This window comes from Athene noctua, chromosome 1, assembly GCF_965140245.1.
Source record: "Athene noctua chromosome 1, bAthNoc1.hap1.1, whole genome shotgun sequence".
Classification (NCBI taxonomy): Eukaryota; Metazoa; Chordata; class Aves; order Strigiformes; family Strigidae; genus Athene; species Athene noctua.
In genome coordinates, this window is record NC_134037.1 from 86,507,116 (window position 1) to 86,527,362 (window position 20,247).

Here is a 20,247-nt window from a genome sequence, read left to right on the forward strand (position 1 = left end):
TCTTTGTCACTGGGAATTTAAAAATTAAGGTCAAAGCACAGTGTTTAGGTTTGACACCAGGATGAATTCAGGGTAAGGCCGGAGTACGCGATAACATTGTTCCCTCTGGTTTTTGAATATATTAATCTTTATGAAGAATACATGTCCGATACAAATTTAACCTGTTCATACTTGTCTGGTGAGCTCTGGTTATGACTTCCTGAGGAGGAGATGATGTGCTTCTGTTTCTGTATCCTGGACTTCTGTGGGAACATGGAAATTTTAAGTAACTGAGCCAGATCTTGTTACTGTCTGACTACTCTGGCAGGTGCCAGAATGGGGACAAAAATGTGGCTCAGTGCTATCTTTCCATAGATTAGAAATTAACAGGTCCAAGCCACAGTATAAAGCTGACAATTTTATAATGACTAGAGTTATTCCTAAGACTGGTTGGGTGATCCAGCTCCATCTGTAGTTCCCACTGGAGTGAGACCACTTCTAGTGTGTGGAGGGGACAGGGCCAGTGTTAGTCCATCAGCAATGAGGCAAGTCTCTAGCTGCATGTTCTGGGTAGACCAGAGGCCAGGCTCTGTTGCTGTGTCTCCTACTATAGCTATCCAAAGCAAACCAGAAGCCATATATAACATTTTTCTCAGACCTGGACAGGATGGCAAGCACAGGAATGTGATGCTTCGATGGCAGCTAGACCTTGTGGTTTCAAAACATATTTAGAGTAGGTAAACTTGTGGCTGGAGGAAGCTGAAATAAAAATTCAGCATGTAGACACTGCAGTGACACACAGTGCTCTAGTCAGCAAAGGTTATACCAACTTTAAATACAGAGTAAAATAAATAAAGCTTTTCAGGAGTGTTCTGCAGCGATCCTGCAACAATACCTGAATTATGACAAATGAGTTCCTGCTCCTAAGTGGTCTAAGATCGAGAAGCTCATATTAGTATGTGCTAGGCTGGGAAAGAAAAGCAATATTTGCAGATGAAATTTAGCTTTTTGACCTGAGAGTGAGATCAGCTGGGAAGGGGAAAAATTGAGGAAGATGCCCTTGAAATCAATAGGACATTGAAAAGAAAGTATCTCTGGTGACATATAGAAAAAATAGCCCTTATGAACTAACTGTTCATTTTCATTAACTCCAGGCTGAAGCCTGGGTGTTGCGATCCAGAGTCTACAAGAATATGAATTAGAGAAATACAGAGGACATGTTAGAAAATGAAAGTTTAGTGTTTTCCAAGAGAGAGAGGTTCAATTTGGCAGCTTAGCTGGCAAGTAAAGCTGGGGAAGAATGCATATGGAAAATTAAAGATTTTTCTCATTATCTTGGTTAGTGCAAAGACAAAGTCATGATTCTGACAAATGAGGAATAAGGTATCATTCTTGTTGACACTGGGTGAACCAAAAGTTTCATTATTTTTAATGTGACGTAATTGTCCAAATACAAGTTTACTAAAAGTGGGATTTTTAGAATGAAATTATAAGCAATGGTGTAAGTGAAAGTTTATAAGGAAATGGACAATGAAAATATGTCCATACATAAGCAGAATATACTACAAACATAGTTTGTTAAATAGCAGGAAAGAAAAATCTGTTGTCTATTCTTTGCTGAACTTGGAATCGAGTAGTACACCTAAGAGCAGGATAGTTAAACCAGAAGAAAAAAAATGTTGACTTCAATTTGATAATAAGGTTGGTTAGTTAGTTTATTACGGCTCAAATACCAGCTTTCAATAAAGAGTCCCTATATCTTCTTTGCAATTTCTAGTGAACACTATTCTTCTGAGACACATTTCTGAAGGCACATGCACTGTATTATTCTTTAAAAGATTGAGTTTTCTCCCTATGGTTAAGAAATAGGTCTTAAAGTCAGAACACTTGTCATCTCTTCCTGCCTCTTCCATGAGACGTGATCATAACCAAGTCATTGAATTCCTCTGTATCTCAGTTTTCCCTTGGATAAAAGATGGCATGTTACTTCATTCTCCCTGCATGCAGCATCCTTTGATTTCAGCAAGAACTATTCTCATCCCTGATATTGGTAGTTATAGCTAGTCTCTGTTGAGAACTATCAGTGAACTAAATTCATAGTACTGTTGTGAGAGACTGAAATGTCACAGGACTGTTCCAAAGCTTGCTTGTGTCTGTGCAAACCTCCGAGAGAAACTTCTGCGACCTGTGAATTGGTCTGGGGGATGCTGCCCAGAGAAGCGGGAGTGTATTGAAGGTTGCACTCTCCACTTCTTAGCAGTTGCATTGTCCGGACTCTTTAGATAAGCCTCAAAGGGACAGACGTGTACTGAGCTGCCCCATCCTGTAGCGGTTTGTGGCTCCATTGTGTAGGCCAGGCCCCATGCATGCATCGCTAATGAACTGGTAATAGGTAAACGTTCCTGCCCTGAAGCCGGATGCAATAAAACATGTTGGACCAGAGAAAAAAATGCTAAAGGCGAGCAGATATGCTGATCAGCTGGTACGATGAACTTAAAAAGGCAGCAGAAAATCTTGCTCTTTGTGCATCAACCATTGAGGCCTGATCTGTGTGCATCCTCCATCGAAGCCAGATCCACGTGCACCCACCACCGAAAAACTGAAGACTGAGGACCAACAGGACACTGCTGGATCCATGGTGGTGACTATCCTTGCAGCCCTATCCCGCATCCTTGCTTTATTTCTGCCTTTTCCTTCTATTCTGTCCTATTGTTACCCCTCTTCACTTTTCTAATAATAAAAACCTATTTTGGGTATACGGCATTTGACCTCATTTGTGTCTTAATCTTGTTCTTGGGATCATATCGAAACCTCCCCCAACATTGGATCAGGACAACTGGATGAAATCTATACATTACATGTGCAAATCATGCTTTCTCAAAGAAGTTGTTCATATGAAGCAGTAGTTTTCTATGATGTACTGAAGTAAAACACTTCCTCTCCCCAAGGGAACCATTAAGTCAATGAGTTAATTCATGTAGAAGGAAGCAGCTTCTTCTCTGTCAGAATTAAGTAGCAGGAGCTCGAACATTGGCTTTCAGGAAAGGATTTTGCTTGTTGGCTGGACAGGTGATGAATTATGTGAATACCTTCAGGAGTTTCAAGGTCTGAAAATATACATGAGAGCTAAACAAAAGCAACAGTGTCCCCAGATGAAGATCCTGTTCAGTGAATAAAATACACCGGACAACAGTCCTGCCCATCTTGGTAAGTATTACTACAGCATTTTAGCTACATGAAACAACTTCTTGGACTAAATCAGATGTATAGGTAGCTGTAAAGCATGCCATTTTTCTTTTGTAGCTGCGTACTTGTCTCTATTAAATAGTTTCCAAAAGACTTACTTAAAGGATTCTGGTGAATGAAAGGTGACAGTGGGAAGGTTAAGCTTAGAAAAAATCTGCAGCAGTAATGACTAGTAGTCCTGTACCAGATCAGAGGAGATGTTGCAAAGTGGCACCTCTTTAGTCTGCCAAAGCTACTTCAGAGTTTGGATTCTGAGATGCATCCCCAGTAGCAAATATGAACCAGAATATTTCTCTCAGTAGAACAATAGGGAAGATGTTTGAACTGTGGAAAACTCCTTAATATCATAACTCACAGATGTTTGTTGATCCCACTTGAAAAATTCGTGCAAATTTTAGTGATGTATACTACAGAAATATGTATAAATAAAATGCTACAGTTTTTGTCTTGGTAAACCCCATTGATATAAGCTTATTAAACAGATCTCATTGCTCTTGATGTGTTAGCCTATCAATATCCATTGCTCATTGTAAATGCTTATTAGATATTCAAACATATAAAACGTAATTTCAGCAAGTTCTTAATCCATTTCTATATCAAACATATGCATGTTACAGATTAAATTTTCTACTGTGGGATTTATAATAATTTCTGGTTTAGAACATCAGCAAATATAAAAAGCTAATTATTTTTAAAAGAATTAAGAGACTGATGATTCTTCTTTAGTAAGCAAATAGAACAATAGGCCTAAAACAGGCTTGAAAATATACAGAGGGCTGTCAGTAGCCTGAGATTTCAGAAGCAGCCTTAATGAATCCAATCAGTTATGTGCCGACACTAACTATTAGGCCTGTTCCTGTTCATTATTCTTCCTCCCTATGGTTTGAAAGGCAGGACAGAGCTACATTTTTTTGTTTTAGCTCTGCCAGGGTAGATTATTTCAACCTTTCCTGTCAATTCAGGAAGAAAGGGTGTAGTTTCAACAGAATTAGTACTTCTCACTGAGGAATGTTTCCTGGTACAAGTGTATATTTGAGCAAGGGACATACCCTTTGACTTCCTCGCCTAGCTGGCAGAAATCTGCAGTTTAGAACTGGCTAGTGTCATCCCATGCAATGATCCTTATTTTCATAGCTCATATTCTCTTATTTGTGGAGAAACCTGTCAGAACTACTTGGAGGAGATGGGTTTACACTGCGGTCTGTTAAGCATGAACCCTCCTTTCCATCAACATTTGGCCAGAGCTCCTAAGGAGCTGAAATGAAGAGACTATCAGCTTCGACACATCATCTTTGTGAAGCTGGTGGTGTTGTAAGTAGAACCTCACCTGGAATAGATCAGAATATTTAATCTCTATGGCTACAAGCATCTCACTGCAGTTCTTGTTATCTCCCTTGCCCCATTGCTGGGCTGACTTTCCCTCATCAGAAAATAAGCCATAGTCATGTGAAAACTTGGATGACTTCTGATGGTTTTCTTAGGTAACTTAGATCCAGATCAATAGTAGGTAAAATAAGAGATTTCCTACAATAGTAAGGTAGCCATGTAGCATTGCAAATTAGATATGTTTCTTCTACCTATTTAACCACTGATAGCTGTCTGAAGTGCTAGTGAAGGAGATACCGGGTTGTTTGTGATGTTGTTTCTTCCGGTATCAGCTACAGGAGCAAGGCCTGCTCTTTGGGATGTGCTCCTTGGTTTGGTGTCAGTTCTACTCCCTTCCAAGGCACAGACAGCTTGGTCTTTGCACAGCCTGCCCTTTAGCCCTCAAACAGCAAAATTTTTACCTTCACTGCTGAGAAACTTGAAATGTTTCCAAGCTGCAATTTCCATTTTGGACTGTAGATAAATAATGCTTGTAAAGCAAATACCAGCATTTGGACTTTCTGCACAGCTCAGGTTCCATATGTTTTATATTTTATGTGAAGTCTTTGCCATGTACAGTAAGAAATGAACTACTCATATTTATTAGACAAACGTGTAAATTGCAAACCTGCAAATAACTGCAATAATTGCAATAAAATAACAGGATTTTAACCTTGCAGTCTGCTACAGGACAGAAAGCCTAAGCAACTTGTTTAGAAGAATTTGTAATGTATATGAATCTTGCCATGTTCTGTGTTAAAGCATCAAGCAGCCATGTGCTTTGTATTGACTCTGTGCTAGTTAGGGAACTGCTGAGAAAAATTGAATTAAGAAAATCTTCTCACACTCCTTTTCTCATCCAAAATTCCAGATTTGAATGCATTCAATGAATAGTACTTTGGAAATTTATATCTAGATTTTGTAACTCAATCCAACAAATTTTTTCTATGTAATATATTACTGTAATATTTCTGGGAACATACCATTAGACAATCCCAGGGTGAAAATAACTGAATGTGTATAACAATAATAGAAACACAATAAATGGTGAATCAGATTTCTCTTAAGGTCAATAGGTTTTCCACTGATTTGAATCTCTGGATCAGAAAATTCTCCAAGAAAATTTAGTTTCTCCTTTACTTAAGAGCATTTTATATCCTATTATATGTTGATCATTGTTCAGATTCATGAACAGATATTTAAAATCTTTTCAAACATCTCATGAGTTACATGGTATTCACAAATCATTAAATAAATATGTATCTGATTGGGCATCCTGAGTTTCATATTGTACTAATTATCAAACTGTAAAAGAGAAAAGTCATATAGACAGAAAAGACAATAACTTTACAAATCAAAAATATTCATTGAGCTCTGAAATCACCTTGGTTTCTTGATTTTTAATGAAATAGAAGGGAGGGGATTTTCAGTACATTAAAACTCCATACCTTAACATAAAAAGGTAAGCTTTTTCAAGCTCAAGTTGTATATGTTTATTGAATAAATGGATGATTTAATTTTTAAAATATGGTAGAGTTTCTGAGTAAGCAGTGAAAATTTAATACACTTTGTGTTTAGGGTGACTGCTGCTGTGTTATTTCAGCACCCTCAGAGCAGCATTCCATCAACAGAAGGCAATTTTTTACTCCAGGACAGATAAGATCCCACATGTTTTTTGAGTTATGCTGTGATCAACATGTAAGTGGTCTTCCAAAACTCACAGGAAACATCAACCTTCCCTTAGCCTTTACTCCTTCCCATGCTCCCTCCCCCCTTCTCCCCTGTAACATTTAGTGGTGGCAGGGTAACAACTCTATAGAAAGACAACAGGGAAGTGTATTGAATGTATGAACTGAAATATAGCTCTTTCTTGTTTGGTTACTGTGAGACTAATACCCTCATATATATAACTTTAGTGTTGTGTGTTGTGTTTTTTTGTTTTTTTTTTCTTTTGAAATAATCTCTCACTGCAAGGTAGAGGACAATAAGCAGAATCTAAACTAGCTGCTGTTACCAAAAATGGAGCAAACCCACAAACCAATACATGCTGACATTCATATGCCTATTCAGTTTGAAGACAAGATTTTTTGAACTGTGGCCAGGTTACATTTTTTAAACCTATGACATACAACAGATGTTGTCAGTCATCCTGGTTTTGTGACTATGGGATTAAGAGCTAGCTATTTGTTTTGAATTATTTACTATGTCAGAAGCAAACTCCATATACATTAAATTTACTGTACTTTGTTTCTGAATCTGATTTGTAAAGCACTGGATTCTGGAATCATATGGTTACCTGGAGATCTTAATTCAGCCTCTTGTGTAATGAAAAGAATTTTGTACCTGGGCCCTCAGGACCTTCACCACTGCTGCTTTGTTCACCAGACAGAAATGGCAATGGCTTGACTTTGTTGCCTGGGTGTGACCTTACAGGGGTGACAGTTATGAAATGTGTAATTCTATTAAAAATTGAGTAAATCTGACATAGAGGCTGCTGAGACAAATTATTTATGGACTTTACAGTGCAATTACTTATGGACATTGCTGTTACAATCAAGTGTGCAAAAATGGCACCGTGAATGTGAACTCAGAGCCTGGTATCATTTAGATTAGTCTTTTATTCAATTTAGAAATACATGCTGACTTTTTGCTTTGCCATCACTGAATTGCACTAGTGTAGATGAAGGAAAAATTGCTTTGTTTGTTCTATTTGTGCTGACTTCATTATGACTTAATATGCCATTGCTTTGACCTAAAAAACCAATAAATAAATTATTTTAAACTTCTGTAGCCACATAAATTATATCTTTATAGGCAGAATTTCTAGTTTATTTGTTACGCTGTCACCTTATCACCAGATAGCATTTTTTGTCATTTCAATCCAGTCTATGAATTTGGTTCAGATTCAACAAATTAAATAATTCTTTGCTCCCTATGCATTCTTACAAGGAGACAATACCTGTAGATATTTTGGGAAGATTTGCAAGGCTTTTTCTGAATGTTTGCTGCATTTCTAAGTAAAGTCCTTTTGAGTGCAACTGGAGCTGTTCCTTAAACTTTGATTTTAGGGGGCCAGGGTTTTAGCCTCCAGTTACTACCAGAGAAACCCATAATGTGTAAATACAGTGAAAGAAAACTGTACTGTGTTTAAAAATCATAATATAGAGACTAAAAAGTTTCTCTGCTAAATCACCTTATATATGTATGCTTGAACATAGAGGACATGACTCTTCATTCACATTAATGTAAATCACCAGCAATCTCTCCATCAGTGCCATTGGCGTGCATATATTTGTGCAGCTTTCTTATTCAAGGCAGTCATAAACCCTGATAAAGTAGTTACTGAAACAGGGTTAAAAGCTGTTTTGCATTGCAGAAGTAGAGCAAAACAGATGCAAGGTGACAGTAAATCTGGCTCTGTGAGGTTACACTGACATAAAACCAGCATGAAATCAGCTCAGGTTCAACACATATACACCAATGTCAAGGGTAAATCAGGTTACAATACCAAAATACGTTCAAAATAATTAAAAAAAAAATCTTATGACATGGGATCTTTTACCTACAGTAAGATACTCGAGTGTTCTAGAGAACTCATAGAGACTTGATCATCATCTAATGTTTATGTCTGATCAGACTACATTAAAGCATAAATCAAGCTGTGCCAGATAACCACAGACTGCTGCAGCAGAACAAAGATCTTTGTCCTGGTTAGAAGGATTAAGAAATTCATGAAACTGTATGCTTTAAGAGTGTTTGATTCAAGTAGCAGGCTGTTCACTAAGTGCATCAAAAATTGCTGCATTCCTTAAGCATACTCATAATAATCAGTACTGCAGTAGGTCAACATAATCAAATAAAACCAAGTACTTTATCTGCATTAAGTTGCATGTAGTGAATCAATAGTAGAGGGTTTGTTATAATTTTTTGAATTTGAAATCACTAGGCAAACCTAATGATACTAAAAAAGCCTAATGGAGGCTTGAAAATAATTGAGTGTTTTACTGAAATACTCTTTTAAAATTTGATCCTTTTATACCTTTTCTCTGAAATGAGGTTTTAACTCCAGTACACAAAACAATGTCACAATATACTCCTAAGCAACTGGTAAACCAGCTAATGAACCTATTCTTTTGTCCCATTGGTTTTGTAAACTGCCATGGGTGTAATTGACTCTAGAGTTTATTCAGTGGAGACATAAGGAAGAACAGACTGCAAAGTTTTGTATTTGTTATAACATCAGAATAGTGTATAAGAGTCTTGTAACACAGTGGAAATCAGCCATATAAAATAACAATAAGGGAATAGCCAATAGACCTCTACCTTTTATAAACCATCTCACCAGGTATAGTATGACTGACGAATGGCCTCAAAGCTTAAAAAAGGATGAATGACAAAGAATTTTAAATCCTAGTGAAGTGGAGATAAAATCCTATCACATACTTTCTTCTGAGAGGAAGGAAAGGAAGAACAAGACAGAGGAAAAGAGATCCAGTCTGCTAGCGACAAAAAATTAGTGTGCTGGAAAAGATAGAGAAGGCACCTGATGAAGGTATTGTAGATTTTCCAAAGTAGAGGAACAATTTGTGGAAGACCATGAATCAGACCTCACTGACACACTCCTGACTATGCGGAAAATGTTTTAAAGTGGCAAAAGCCGAATATCTGGGAGAGCCATGAAATTTTATAAGATTGCATATGCTTTAATATTTCACCTTTTATAAAGTTTTTGCTTGCAAGTGTTTCATTTAATATGTACATTTATTTCATTATGTACAAGAATTCTATCAGTTAAGAAATTATAAAGGCATTGTTCCCAATTAACTGTTCTTTATTTGTTGCTGCCACTTGTTAATGCTTCTTAGCAGTTTAAGACTGCATGTGCTCTACAGATCAAGCCGTTCAATATTTCACCTTTATTTCTTTCCTCTTTTGTTGATTTTTCAAATAATTTCACTTCCTGCAGTAAAATGTTTTCTTTGAAGTGGATGTATCAAGTTGTGAGACAGTTCCATAGAAGCTTTTATGATTAAAATGCTTTTAAATTGAAAATACTTTTCCAGTTGTACATGCACATATTCATGTCTGCATGCACACAGGTGCTGCAAAAAGCAAGACTGGAGAAAATACCAACTCTTCTGCTAAGGAAAGTAGTGAACAGTCAGTACAGCACAGCCTTGGTCTTCCACAAATTTAGGGAACCCTTTAAAACTCTCAGATTAAAATTTCAGGAGCTGCCTTTTGAAATTAAGACAATTTCTTTGAAAATATTTGTTTTTTAAAAGCCTGTGGTTTAAACCCAATTTAAATTTGTACAGGTGCTGGGTTCAGCACAAGCTTCAGGACGGGCACATGAATAAATTCAATGAATGACTAAGACTTACTGATAGAAATGGATGCCCTATCAGGTCATCTAGTGCAATCTCCTATGGAAGCAGGTTTATTCTATGATATATATGTTTCAGTTTTTCTCCTAGTACATGGAGCAGATAGCCCATTTTGCAGTGGCATGTAACTCTGAATCCTGACCCCACAGTAATTTTTCCATAGAAAAGATTTTATAAACACTTATCCCCTGAGTGTTAGTTGTTGGGTTTATCTGAAGACACTCCAATTTGACAGATATCAGCTATTCTTGTAACATCTGTATGTACTGCAGTTTGTATTGCTATAGTACCAGAGATGTCAAGCAGAACAGAATTGTGGCTAGAGGATGACAAAGAACGTACCAATCTACAAAGTTTTCTGATTTTGTTCCCCTGTAAAGGTTACCATAAAGAAGATGATGCATTTAGTTCCTGTAGATGATCTAAGAAAAAGTGTATATTGTATGTGACTCTTCAGGAAGGATTTATACTTTCTTTCCTCATATTTTGTACCACTTCTAAGCTAAAAGCTTTAGACTGATGAGAATCTTTATGCTTTCAAATCTGCAGGGAAAAAAGAATCTGATTACTATTACCTCCCTCAAACTTAATCACCTATTTTCTGTAAGTATGCAAATAGTCCCCTTGCAGATTACCCACAGACTTAAGCTGAGCACTAAAAAGAGTGCTTTACTGGGTTGCAACCAGACTGCTCAGCAGTATGTTGGATCCAGTCCCTTCCATGAGAGGAAAAAAGGCTAGTAGCCATGATATATGTTATTATTGGAGCCCGTAGCTCTTTGGCTCACACTCACCTGGGGATGTTTTACTCATGTGGAAGCTTGCAAACAGAATCAAGTGCACGTAGTTTTGGGGTTTTTTTCTTGGCTAACACATATAGTGAGTGGCTGAGAAGGAGCCACTGCTGTGCAGACAACCCCAGTGCAAACTCCTGCTGGGAAGGTAGTCATCGGTCAGGTGGGTAAGGGTCAGCACTGGCTGCTCCCTGGCACTGTCTGATGTTTGAAATTGATGATGTGCTGTCTTCTGACTTCCCTTTATTTTCCTAAGGGTTTTTTACCTTGGGATATTGGTATATTATTCCTGAGTTTCTGTTACCTATTCAGAAATTTTGCTATTGCTGAATTAAACAAAGATTTTATTATCTGAATATATTAATTGCTGTAATTAATTTAGGATCTTTCAAGATCCTAAATATCTTTTAGAAATTCCATAGGCATACAGCAGAGTTTCACATTTTTCTGAAGCTGAATATGAAAAGAGCCATTTTAAAGCTGACTGAAAGACAAGTTAACTTCACAGCTTTGAAACAAGTTTTAGAGCCTTTTACCACTGGAATGCTTGTTTAGATTCATTCTGCATGAGTAGTCAACAAAATTCACTGTGAGATGATTATCCTTTGGTGGCTTCTATGAAACGAGTCTGGATTTTGTGTCTAGTCCCTTGAGTAATTATTCTTGACAAACCCCCTGCTGTGGCTTATACAACCCAGAGATGTCTTGTGTGGCTGCAATGAACTGCTTTCTCAATGGTGCAGATCAGGTCTTTCCATTATGGAATGAAAGTCATTGATTAATCATTTTGAAGATGCTTTCTTTGCAGATACTCTCAGTCAATATATATTGAGTATAATCTCTGTTCCCTTCTCTTACGCTTCTTAAAAGGGTGTAGAAGTCACAGCTAAGTATTTGAAAAAAAAAAATCTGCGTCAAATAAAAGAGTTGCATATGACATTTATTACCATTAAATCTGTAAGGGCCAGAGCACATATAGGCAAACATGTCTGTAAATAAAAGCACAAAGAAAATTGCTAGTGATGTATATTCTGTGAATAATATAGGTCAGTTTTCCAATGTATATTATCCTGTAGGTTGAATAATACTTTGCCCTTTTCAATCCCTTTGGAAATATGTATTTTGACATGCTAGACTGCAGTCTCAAGAGAGGAAGTGTTAAGGTTGCATTTGATACTCCACTGTGTACGTTCAAGGACCCCATTTATGATTCTGGTTGACCATTTCAAGCTGTGTTTTTGACAGCTTGGCATTAATATAGGCTACATGTTATGAACAGCTGAAGCAGCTCTGTGAAGAGACAACCATCTGGAACTTTGATTTTTTTCATTGGCAGCCTTGTTGTCCTCCTTCTTTGAGTATTTAATTCAGTTTTCCTTCCCTATTGTCAATTAAGATGAGTAACAATAGCAGCGTTTTGCTTTCCACCCTCCTTGCCATAATTTCTCTGGTTAATCATCAAACACTGCTGTGTTCATGCGAGCTTTGGATGCCAACTGGGCAGAGTGCTCAAGAGCAAAGCTGTTGTTCTTTCTGCAATTAACCAGCAGAGACAGAACAAATGATTAACTTGGCACAGTCAGGTCAGAAGTGAAGTGGTGGCAGACTTATTGGGTCAGATTTTTGATCATCTTTTATAACTGAAAAATGCCATCAAGTCACAATAGCTTTGTGTCATGGTTGCTTTGTGCTGGCAATAGCAGCACTATGAACCACAAAGCAGTTGAGAAGCAGACCCTTAAATCTCATCACTGAGACAACTCCATTGATGCCCCATAAATGGCTTAAGCATCAAACATCTGACATCATTTAGTGGGACGTGATTCTCTTGAGGTTGCTTGTTATTTTTGTTGCCATTTATTTGTACCATTGGTTTTCCTTGCTAGGCACTTCATTACGTGTTCACACAGACATCTGGTCTGGGTGCCATTATTCTCTGTGCCTGTATTTTGACAGCAGTAACAATCATTTACTACTCAGGCAAAAAACCTAGGCATACTCTTTCAATTCTGTCAAAGCTGGGATTCAAAATTATATCACAAATTCTTCTCTGCTTTAAAAAAAAAAAAAAAAAGGAATTAAAAGAATTAGTTGTTTCATGGGGATTTAAACATTCTTTTGTTTCTCTGTTGTGTCTTAGAACCAGATGGGTGGAGACGTTGGTTGGCGAGGTTCACCTTTGATTAATTGGTGTGCTGTAGCACTGAGCACAGAGCAGGAGAAGAGGATCATGTTGTATCCCTCCATGTAACACCTCGAATTGCAGGAGCACTGTGCAGGAGCAGAGGGATTTCCAGTGTGACTGGGAGAACCGAGTCTCCCCAGTCAGTACATGGGCAGTGTGGCAGGGAAAGACAGGGCACACAAGCCCAGACATGGCAGGGATGTTTCCCATAACTACAGCACTTCATTCCAGCCCTGGTAAGAGCCAGGCTGCCCTATCTATGCAGTACTGGGCTGTCCTGGTAATGTCTTATTTAGGAGCCCCATAGCCAAGAGTTTTGATGATGAAGAGAGATTTAGTCCCTGTCCTTCTCTTTAAGTCCATCAGCCCTCTTGTTTTGCTCCCCTTGAGCAGCAACAGGGCTGTTCCTGATCGAGAGGCTGTAAGGTTTTTCTGTGTGCATAGGTGCTGACCATCTGTGTTAGAAGAAAAGGAGATTTGAGATAATGGGTGAGGAGCAATCCCCAATCTCCCTCCCTCACATCCCAGCCCTGTGAATCTGTGGCTAGAGTGCCCACTTAGCAAGGGGACAGTGGGTTATCTGCACTAGCCAACTCCCTCAAGCCTCAGCCCAAGGCATGTGGGCATTCACAAAATGAGGTGATGTCCCTGTGGTGTTCACCTCTCCACAGCATACTTGTGCCCAGTACTGTGCACAGCGCACTATAAGGTCAGAGTCAATTCAAGTCTAAATCAACCTAGGAAGCGGAATTTTGTTTCAGTGCAGCTGTGCCTATGTTGTGGGAGTTGGGGATGTTCTCTAGCTCCAGAATTTTGTTCTGTGCTCTGGACTTACTCCATTTGTATCCAGATCTGAGTGCTCACCCTTGGTTGTTGCACCCTGTTTTCTGTATGAAGTAAAACTGTGTTCATAGTCTAGAAGGAAAACTTGTTGGTACTTTAACATGTCTTCAGTTTTTAAGACACAGTGACCGAGATAACAGGCTAATACATGGGCAGTGCTTACCCTACAGTCTTAGCAAAACCTTGGTTACTTTAATATTACACAAGTCCCAAACACAACTATAGCCCTAGCACATGTGTACTGTACAAACATACCCCAAGACAGTAGGTTTTGCTTTCAGAGGTTCAAATGCAAATTCTATGTGGAGACAAGAGAAGAAGAAGAAATTACTAGCAGCCTATTTGAAGCATAAAGAAGATGAAAGGCACAGAAAATCAACCTGTCATTTGTCAGAAGTGCTAACACACAAAGCTCCTGTTTGATGTTTAGGGGTTGATGAGCTTCAGGCCTTTTGCACAGGGTTTCTGTGGGAGAGCTGAAGATTAACTTGTGCCTCTTATGTTTGTCTGAAGCATTTTTAGCTCTTTGTCTTAACCTTATGGAGGTTTGTGGTTAATAATTTTCAGTGATCAAAATGCACCATTGAAGAAATTCTGATTATTTTAAATGTCACTTTGTAATAGGCAATAGATAACTTGCTCCTAGTCACGTAACTTGGTAGCAATGAAGTAGCAAATGATTTAGATCTTCTGGGTTTTGTTCCATCCTTTGTCTATCCACCCCTTTTACTCCAGTCCTGCCCATCTGTTTTCCCTTCTTTTATTCTTACTTCTTAGTTTTTAAAGTGCAGATGAACAAACAAATATATTTAAAAATCAATCTTCCAGGTTTTGAAGTTTTTATTAGGAAAAGGTAGGAAAGAGTAGCTAGTCAGTTCTGAAGGTGAGTATATCTTCCTTTTCTCGTCTGTTTTCCTTTTATTTTTTATTTTTTTCTCCCTGTGGAAATAAGGAGGAAGTAAAATAATAATATTTGCACAATTCTTGGGGTATGTGTGCAAAAAATGTTTTTCTTTCTGCATCCTTTCAAATGAGGTTATGTCTGCATTTTCAGGTGGCAACAACAAAGTTTTCTGTGTTGGAACTCTTGACGTTATCAAGGAGCTTACGAAAAACCCGGAGTCTGAAAGCTATTCAGTTTTCAGTGCATGGGAAAACATTTCTTTCATCTTTGTCTCTGCTTCTCCTGTTTCTGTTATTCAGACAGCCATGCTTGCATAGCCATAGATCTTGGTCTGTGGGGAGTACTGAAAAGTGTTAGAGACTTTAAAGCAGTGACAGCTCTGTGGGTTGGTTAGGCATGAACCTCAACGACGTGTAAGGCTGGCTTCCCTGGCAGGACCTGAACTGAGACCTTACGTTCGAAAGGAGTAACCCTTGCTCACAGCATGAAAGAAATCATAGTTACACATTCACTTTTGTGCCTCTAGCTAGTAGAGAGTCAGACTCTCTGCTAATGTCTGGCAGGTTTTTGTGTGATGATAGACCTAACATGTTAGTTTTAAGACATTTTGCAGAAAATAAAGGTTAAGAAATGATTCTAAAGAAAAATCAGTAGTCACATTTGAGCAGATAACCTTATTCTGGCTTCTGACATCCCAGTGGAGGTGTGTTAGCTGGCTGCACTGCTGAGGGGGGAAATGTGCTGGGAACTGAAGCTGCTTTTATTTTCTGCTGTTAAGTTTTTGCAGTCTTTGGAAGAAATTTCAGTCTGAGAAGAGGCTGCTGTTGTGGAATTCTCCTTTATCACCATCTAAAGCTGTTTCTTTTTGTTATGAAGTCTTTTTAAGTCCCAACTCACTATTCAGTTGAGATGTCTCTCAGCTGGTATAGAGTGTCTGAGTTATCAAGTATCCTGCAGACAGCTGTGTTAATGTTTCACATAAAAAAATGTATAAAAAGTTCTTCTCTGTTGTTTTTGTGACATCATCTATAGACATTTTTATTTGAAAGACTGTTTAAAAGTGTGTTCTTTTTCAATGTATATCCAAATCATGGAAGAAGAACTGTGCAAGATGGGTGCAGAATAAGACTGCAGTCAAAGCAGTACCATAGCCATGTTTGCACCACGCAGAGTAACTGGAACATGGCTTTTCAGCTTTCAGACCTCATCTAATACATATACATGGCACTGTATCCCCTTACAGGCAATTACTCTGTTACAGACTGGGAAGTCTCTCATGGAAACTTGCATAGACATTGATCTGACCATAATTACTTATAGAGGTTTGCAATACCTTTAAGCTTTCTGGACAAATGGACAGGTTTCAGGGATGTTCAGAGAAGATGATAGTAGGGCTTCACTTAGATGAAGAAGGGCACCCTAGCTGTGAAACAGAAAGTGTGATCAGAGACAGAGCCAGGCAGGACAGAATGAAATTTGGCCAAGCTCATATTTCTGCATTGGTTACCACTAAATTAGACATATCTTGAGTTTCACCAGAAATCAGTAGGACCAAGATGCCTAACTGTCTTTTAAATATGTGACTCAGAATTCTAAATTACTCATGCACTTTTGAAAATGTTTAACATTTGCAAATCAATTGGATTCTATGTCTGTTCTTACTACCTAGGATAATTTAACTGTGGTAGGAGCCTGCTGGTTGAATCTTTATATTTGCTTGTTGAAACATACTTTTGCTTGAACAGATTTAGGAAAAAGATTTTTTAAATTTCAGATCACTCAGCAGCAAGTAAGCAAGTAATTCTGCTAACATTAGAAGTTTGAACTGAACCTCAATGCCCAAAGGTTTCTTTTCCCATGGAGTTATATATGCTGCTGTAACACCCAAAAAAAAAAAAAAAAAAAAAAAGCAGCCATGGTCCAACATGGTCCAATCTGACTCCCTGTGAAATTCTTTATAGATACTGCTTGATTAAAAGGTTTAAGGAAATTCAGAGCACTGCTGGATGAGGCTGGTTAAAACAGAAACAAAATAAACACCACTGTGCTATAGTTATCAGAGACATTTCTAGTACTTCTTGGCTGTGTAGTCTGTGCAAACATCTTAAAGTGTAGAGAAAAATCACACTTTTTTTTTTTTTTCCTTTTTAACTCTTTAGTTAGAAAAAGAGAATGAAACTAACACTGAAGGAAATAACCCCAGTAAACCCACCACGTTTATTGGGGAAGTCATGGCAAAGTGAATAGAAAAATTAATGCAGTATTCAGGTTCCTCAAGACATGCTTGCAGATAGATTTTTTTTCTGGGCAGTATAAAATAGTAAGGTAAAGCCTATTGAGATTTCTGTAGCACCTCAAGAGCAGACAAATATGGGGTCTTCTGTTTACAAGATGGACATATCTTGCTTTATCAGGAGTCTAATGGCATTTGGGATTTGAACCCTGAAAGGATCTGATTTGGTGGGAATCTGAATAAATTCTTGTTTCCAAATATGTTGCTAATTGTAGAAAGTAATTGGAAAGCTTGACTTCTAAAAGCTCAGAAGAAAAAAATAAAGAAAACCCCCAACTTTGCTGGTTTTAAGAATGATGATATTTCAACATATATGGCTTGATATATTTTGAAGAAGATCTGACTGAAATTTCTAACTTTAGTAGGTTGCCCTTCCTCTGCACCAAAGTGCATCTTTCAAATGTTTAAAAGAGCTGTTGGAATGGCAACTCTTTAGACATCATGAAAAAAGGTTTGCTGACACAGCTGGCTGGAAAGGGACACCAACTCTAGCTTAGACGACTGCAATAATTTAAAAACACCATCCTGTAATTTCATTTTTCTGTGTTTTTTTCTGCTCTAGAATCTTTGGCTACCGTAACAATGTAAGTGACATGGTAGCCAACATTTCCTTTATTGTGATTCACCTACGTTTTCAAGAGACAGTGGATTTTGCTCATTTGATTAATATAAATCATTGTCAGCAAAAGCACATTTTAGTCAGGATTAATTCTATCTATGCTATGTGGGTTTTCTCTTGTGGTTGTGCTGACAGACCTTAACTAGAGTACATCAAAACCATGGATCTTGACAACAAGCAAAGCTAATACTGAAGCAGTTAGCTCCTGAGCAAGGAGAGCTCTAGAAACATGCTTTTCCTTCTGCAGCCTGGTTTAAAGTTGGTCTTCTATGAATTCTCCTACTGTTGTCAGAGAACAGCCATCACACTTAAACAATTTCTACACTACCACTAGTAGTGAGATTACTTGGGTAGACTAAGATGAGTTATATTGGTACAGTTTTAGGTCTGCATTGTAACTCCTATTGTGTTTCATCTAGGTCAGGTATTGTTGGGGAAAAAAAGCTGTTTCCTTCTTTTCACTTATTACCCTTTTCTTTTCAAACCACTGAAGTTTCTGAATGTTGGTCAGAAGAATCATGTACTTACATCAATATGAGGTGGTGAAGTTTCTTTTTGCATTAATAAGAGTCCATATATATATAGTCACAGGAACAGCATAATTTTCAAGATACTGCAGAGATAGCCAAATTATTAATAGTGAAAAGTGGAAGGATTCAAACTTTATTTTCAGGTGTTTTACGTTTTTACCATTTCCATGTCCTCCAAAATAGCATCTGCTTTCTGGGGCAAATATAGGAAACATTTGGAAGCCATGATTGTGAATTAAATTGTTTCTGAGTGAAAGGGAACATGCTTTTGAATGCAAATGAATGTGTATTGGGGGAAATTATATAACCTGATCTCTTCCACCATCATGCATTTCACAAAATTGCATCAGAAGGATTGGGCTATATTAATTAGGAATTTTCCTTTTTGAGGGTGTCTCTCAAGTCCTCTGTCATTCTGAGAATCTGTTTTTTTGTTTTTTCGTGTGTGATTACTCTGCAATTTTAAAGTGTAATATAATCAGTTATCTAATTTAGACTATACTAAGGAAGTTTGTGCCCATTATAGTCTTTAAAAGGCACTGGTAGGATGATTGTGCTGCTGCCATCAGTTTGAATCTGGTTTGTCATTCCCGCTGGAACTGTACTAATTTCTCCCAATACCCATGGATGACTGACATTATGGGTGGTACCTGCTATATCGTCTCACATTGGAGGCTAATAAACAAGTGTTTAATCCATAGATTTTGGATACAGGATGCTGTAACAGCTCCACTGAAGCCCTTTGGGCGTATCCTGACAATGTCTGCTCGGGGAGCCCTTAGACTGCTGAATATTAATGTGATACACTGTAATAGTTCCTTGGGTGCAGTTAGTGCGTGTTATGTTAATGTGAATTTAGGGATCCTTTAATTGACTGGTGCAGGAGAATTATTATTTAGCACGCTAAATATCTAGATGCAGTTGTTGATTATGTATCCAGTCTATGCACACTGTCACCATTTATAGGGGTTTAAATCGTTTAGCTTGTTTTTTTCCAGTGTTCTGAAAGCAATTTTGTTGAGTTCAGGTTATATATATACTTCAAGCTGAAAGATGGGTCATTGACTAGGTTCATTATTTGAAGACTTGTGACTACATCCTTTGTGGCCTGTAGCTCAGCTGTACCTCTAGATATGTTTCAACAGCACAATCAAACTGATGCAAGAGCTTTTTGCTTTCGAAACAGGGCTACACCAGCTTCCACATATTCCCTCCTCCACAGCCTCCTGCCACCTTTCTTGTGCTGACTGGCTCTTGTCTGACTCTTCACTGACACTAAAGCCATGTTTGCCTGATTGCCTTGAAATAGTGTGCTACTCAGCACTACTTTTTCTGTTCTTTGGCTTAACTTTCTTTTTTTCTTTGCTGTTAGAAACACTACCAAATATATTTGTAATTTACCTGATGGTCTACTTTCCCTAGCTAGCAAACATCTCACATCCTTGATCCATTTACTTCTTTTCCTCATTGAGTCTAATTTCTTTCTGCCTTACTCTGACTTTGCTTGTCCTTAATTTCTCCCTATTACCTTTCTAGCTGATTTTCTAAGACCCCAGGGAAAGACATCACCTCCTCTCCTGTGTCACAATATTGCCTGCTTTCTTGAAGTGTGTTGAAGTCCCTCCCCTGATGTTCTAGATCCCTGAAACATCTGATTATGATTATGCATTTGCCTGACCTACTCTCAATTTCATTCATTTCCCACAGTGATGACTCTCCTCCCGGCCCTTGACAAAACAGGCTGTACAGTTGTATGGATGGAAAAGATTTTTCCTTTTCACACCTTTAGTAATAAAACCAAAAAAACAGTATGTTGTGTCTTTGCAATAAAACATGAAAATGAAACATTTTATCACAGTTTTCATTATTCCTCCTTCCCCATTCCCTGTTAAATCAGCAAATACTAAAAAAAAAAAAAAAAAAAAAGGGAGAAGGGAAAACTAAGATTTCACAAGAGTTTTAAACCTCGCCCTTCTAAAAAACTTTGTAATGAATATGTTTTAAAACAGTGTTTGCTATTGTCTGCAATAATCAACTTGCTTTTCTCTTTCCTTCCTTTTTTCTTCATATAAACATCTCATCCTCTTTCTCCTCCAGGTGTG